At 35.7% G+C, this 5,807-nt stretch overlaps 1 pseudogene; it reads left to right on the top strand.

Annotated features, from left to right (window-relative positions):
* Positions 1-5,477: 5,477 nt before the first annotated feature.
* Positions 5,478-5,574, top strand: LOC138814776 (U6 spliceosomal RNA; annotated as a pseudogene).
* Positions 5,575-5,807: the final 233 nt, after the last annotated feature.

Raw genomic sequence — 5,807 nt, 5'->3', positions numbered from 1 at the left:
GTATAACATGTGGAGGAGATGGGGACAAACAAGTCGTTTAAGGATTCAGGTGGACCTGTTGCAACCATGAGAAGTACAAAATGTCATGTCAAAACCAACTTTACAATGTCTGTGGGGGGGGGGAGGGGGGTATAATTGAGTGGGGGAAGGTGGGAGGCTGGGAAGGGAGGTGAAGGGTAAACAAAGGAGGAGGCTGCAATGCTTGGTAAGAAATGTATGCATTATCCTGCCCATGTAATTGTAGCCCATCTATACAGTATGTTCTCAAATAAAATAAAATTAAATTAAAAAAAAGAATGTAGAGAATGGTGGGGTGGGGAAGTGGGGAGAAGGAGAAGGATTGAGATTGGGGGGGAGAGGGTAGGCGGGGAAGGGATGTGAAGGGTAAATCAAAGGAGGAGGCTGCAATGCTTGGTAAGTAATGTACGCATTATCCTGCCCATGTAATTGTAACCCCTCTGTACAGTATGTTCACAAATAAAATAATATAAAATTTTAAAAAAATAAAAAAATAAAAAAAGAATGTAGAGAATCAAAAAAAAACAGTATGTTATTTAATGCAGTAGATCGAATCTCAGGGATTGAAGAGAGCCTAGGTATTAAAAAGAACATACAACTATCCAAGACAAATCGAAGAAACATGATAGATCTATTCAACATTTGGAATAGACAATCAGTAGGCCTACTCTGAGGACAATTGGTGTAGAGGAACAGCTAGAGACAGAAGTTAATTGTCTAGGAAATTTGTTTATCAGGATCCAAGCAGAGAACTTTCCAAACATACAAAAAGATAGGCCTATTCAGATACAAGATGCTTGTAGAACCCCAAATAGACCACACCAGAACAACCCTTCCCATTGTCACATTATAATCCACTCAGGATCAATTAAGACCAAGAATAAGTTCCTAAAAGATGTCAAGGAGAAAAGATCAATCACCTATAAAGGAAAACCAATTAGAATCATCTCATATTTTTCAGCAGAGATAATTAAAGCAAGAAGAGCCTGGAAGGCTGTATGTCATGCCCTGAAGACCAACAATTTTCAACCAAGAATACTGTACCCAGCTAAATTCTCCTTCATAACCGAAGGTCAAATAAAAACCTTCCATAGCAAAGAAAAACTGAAAAATATATCTCTACCAAACCAGCCCTACAAAAAATACTTAAAGATGACCTACACATAGAAAACCAACAAGACCACAATAATGGCTAAGAAACCACACCCAAACTGAGAATCCAAAACCATAGGAAGAACCAAGTTTCCACAGCCCCCACAGAGGTGGATAGCATGGCAGGAGCTACCAAACACCTCTCAGTCCTAGCTCTCAACATTAATGGACTTAAAGCTCCAATTTAGCGAAACAATCTGTCTAGTTGGATTAAAAAGCAAGATAATTCTATCTCTTGCCTTTAGGAGTCACACCTTGCCCATAAAAACAAACACATTTTGGTAATGAAAGGCTAGAATAAAATCTACCAAGCAAACAGCTGCCATAAACAGGAAGGAGTTGCAATAATAATATCAGATAAAATATGCTTCAAATTAAAATTCGTGTAAAGAGTTAAAGAAGGTGGCTACATACGACTTATGGGTTCTCTACTTCAGGAGGATATTACAATCTTAAATATGGAATCGCCAAACAATGGAGCACCCAAATTTATCCAAGAAACACTATTTTCCCTCAGATCTCACATAGATCCAAAGACATTAATTGTTGAGAATTTTAACACACCGCTATCCCCACTATATAGATCAAATCGGCAAAAAATCAACAGAGAAACCACAGATCTAAACAACTGCATAGATCAACTAGATTTAACAGACATCAGAATACAGGTTTTACTCTGCAGCACATGGAACATTTTCCAAAAGAAATCACATTTTAGGTCACAAAACAAACTTGTCCAAATTCAGAAACACTGAAGTTACACCTTACATTTTGTCAGACCACAAGGGAATAAAATTAGAACTCAACACCAAAAGCCACCAAAAAAGTCTTGTAACAAATAGAGGTTGAACAACACACTGTTGAATAAACAGGGGGTCATGGAAGAGATTAGAAAGGAAATTCAAATGTCCATGATATTCAACAAAAATGAACACACAAATTACCAGCTCCTCTGGGACACAGCAAAGGCAGTACTCAGAGGCAAGTTTATAGCTCTGAGTTCCTACACCAACAAATTAGAGATATCTGAAACCAACCATTTAATGAGACATCTGAACCACCTTCACAAAGAGCAGCAAGATAAACTCCAATTCAATAGATAGAAAGAAATAATTAACATTAAATCAGAGTTAAAAGAATTAGAATAAACAAAAAACAGAAAGAATCAACAAAACAAAGAGTTGGTTCTTTGAAAAAATTAACAAAATTGACAGACCCTTAGCAAATCTTATCAGAAAATGAAGGAACACACCCAAATAAATAAAGTCAGAGATGAGAATGGAAACATCACCACGGAAACAACCAAGATTCTGAACATTTTAAGGGAATATTTTCAAACCTTTATGCTAATAAGTTTGAAACTTGGCAGAAATTGAACTTTTGCTAGCAATTATCAACATGCAAATACTAAAACAAGATGGGTTAAAACATCTTAAGGGGCCCATATCAAGCGTTGAAATAGACACAGCAATAAGAGACCTCCCATCTAAGAAAATCCCAGGACCAGATGGATTTTACAGCAGAATTGTACAAGACCTTCAAAACAGAGCTCACACCAATACTCCTCTAATTCTTCAATGAAATTGAAAGAGAAAGTTCACTACCAAACTCATTCCATGAAGCCATCATAACCTTCATCCCAATACCAAGCAAGGAATCATGAAAGAAAGAGAACTATAGACCCATTTCTTTGATGAACATTGATACAAAATTTTCAACAAAATTTTGGCCAATCGAATTCAACACTTCATCCAAAAAATCATGCACCACTATCATACAGGATTCATTTCAGGGATGCAAACCTGGTTCAATGTACACAAATCAATTAATATAATTTATCATATCAACAAGAGCAAGGATTAAAACCACATGGTTATCTCAACAGCTGCAGAAAAAGCATTGGACCCGATCCAAAACCCCTTTATGATAAGGGTTTTGGAAAAATTAGGTATCTATGGAACATTCCTCAATATAATAAAAGCTGTATATGGAAAACCTACAGCCAGCATTATAATTAATGGTGAAAAACTACAGCCATTTCCTCTTAACACAGAAATGAGACAAGGATGTCCACTCTCAACTTCTCTTCAATTTAGTATTAGAATACCTAGCTACAGAAATAAGACAATATGCCAACATAAAAGGGATGCAAATAGGGAAAGAAGAAGTAAAATACTCCCTCTTTGCAGATGACATAATCTTGTACTTAAGGAATCCCACGGACTCCACTCCCAAATTACTCAAGCTAATTCAAAACGTGGGCAAAATAGAAGGGTATAAAATTAACCCTCAAAAATCAATGGCTTTTCTATATGCCAACAATTAGAAAAGCGTGGCTCAAATCAAGAAAGGTTTTCCATTTGTAATAGCCCCACAAAAATAAAATACCTAGGAATTAACTTAACCAAAGAAGTAAAGGACTTCTATGATGAAAACTTTAAAAAATCTGAAAAAGGAAATCAAAATAGAACTTAGAAAGTGGCAAAACCTCCCATGCTCCTCGATAGGAAGGATGAACATTGTGAAATGGCAATATTTCCCAAGACTATCTACAAGTTCAATGCCATACCTATCAATATTCCTACCGCCTTCTTCAAGGAAATAGAAGAGGCAATCCAAAAATTCATATGGAACAACAAAAGACCCCCAATTGCAAAAAGCGATCCTTAACAGAAAGAACGGTGTTGGAGGAATATCAATACCAAATTTCAAACTCTACTACAAAGCCATAGTAATTTAAACACTTTTGTACTGGCACAAGAAAAGACCTCAGGAACAATGGACTAGAATTGAAAACCCAGAAATGAACCTACAGACCCATAATCATCTAATATTCGATAAAGGTCTAAAAAGATAAAATTGAGGAAAGACAGGCTGATCAGAAAATGGTACTAGCAAAATTGGTTAATCACTTGTTGAAAATTAAGGCTAGATCCTTATATATCACGCTGTACCAGAATCAACTCCAAATGAATCAAAGACCTCGGAGTCAAAGCAAATATTCTTTAAACATTACCTAGAAAGCCTATGTCTCCTTGACAAAGGCTGAAATTTTCTGAAAAGAAACCCAGAAGCAAAACAAATAAAAGAAAGTTTGGACAAATGGGATTGCATGCAATTGCAGAGTTTCTGCATGGCAAAGGACATAGCTAGCAAGATCACTAGAAAGCCCACGGAATCGGAGATGATCTTCACTAGCCATACAACCGACAAGGGTTTCATATCTAAAACAGACCTGGAAATAAAAAAAATAAATCCCCAACACAAATACTCAAAGAAAATACTGCCCAATAAATAAGTGGGCTAAAGACATAAAGAGAAACTTCTCTGAAGAGGAAAGGAGGATGACCAATAAACGCATGCAGAAATGCTCAACGTCCCTAGCCATAAAAGAAATGCAAATCAATCAACATTAATATATCACCTCACCCAAGTTAGAATGGCTATAATCAAGAACTCTAATAACAACAGATGCTGGAGGGGATGTGGACAAAAGGGAACCTTAATGCATGGTTAGTGGGAGTGTATTCTTGTTCAACCCCTTTGGAAAGTAGTATGGAGGTTCCTCCAAAGACTCCACATAGAGCTTCCCTATGATCGAGCAATCCCACTTTTGGGCATTTACCCAAATGATCACAAACTAGACCATAAAAAAGCTACCAGCACAAATATATTTATTGCAGCTTTACCATAGCTATATGGAGCCAACCCAGATGCCCCTCAGTAGATGAATGGATCAAGAAAATGTGGTATATATATATACAATGGAATTCTATGTCTCTATCTGAAAGAATGATATTGCCCCATTTGTTAGGAAATGGAAAACTTGGAAAAAATTATATTAAGTGAAGTAAGCCAGGCCCAAAGTAACATAGGTCCCATGGGTTCCCTTATTAGCAATTACTAGTGTATGTCTGAGACACGCAGAAATTGTTAGATAAGTTGATGTTAGGTGAAATGAACCCGAAAATAAGAATTCAAATTTTTTCCTTTCCTGTAATTATTTCTAACATATTTATAAGATTATTTCTTTGTTACTTTGTATGTCCCTCCCGCATGGTATAACCCCTGTTTTCACTGTATTTGATGTTGGTATAATTTGTGGAGGGGAAGGGAAAAATTTTTTAAAATATGGATACAGGTGGACATATCAATGTAAGTTTTTTCCATCATAAACACAATTTTACAGAAACAAGATGAATAGCAATTTAGGAAACAATAAGGTTTCCTTGTTACAAATAGGCAACCAAGGGTATATGCCTGTCTTAAGATTGCATCATTAATTACTTAAATTTACAGGACACTACATGCTTCAGCAGCACATTTACCCAAATTACAATACAGAGATTAACATGGCTCTTGCACAAGGATGATATGAAAATTTGTGAAGAAATGAAAAACAGTTACTAAACAGTTGATTACAAATATACAAGTGTAATTATACATGTAATTCATAGGAATAAAAGTTAGTTTTACACCATTCAATTTTCACCTTTTTATAAAGGCCTTTACATTGCATAACCTTTATAAAAGTTTTGAAATTAAATAACATTTTCATTTTATCCCAAATAAATAAAATTCTATAAGGACGTAGGAATTAAAGGAATCTTAAACCTTTTCTATATGGAATGCAATCT

This window comes from Dipodomys merriami, unplaced genomic scaffold, assembly GCF_024711535.1.
Source record: "Dipodomys merriami isolate MVZ:Mamm:240054 unplaced genomic scaffold, mDipMer1.0.p SCAF_61, whole genome shotgun sequence".
NCBI lineage: Eukaryota > Metazoa > Chordata > Mammalia > Rodentia > Heteromyidae > Dipodomys > Dipodomys merriami.
Note: the sequence above shows the minus strand (reverse complement) of the source record. Positions and strands in the feature narration are given on the sequence as shown.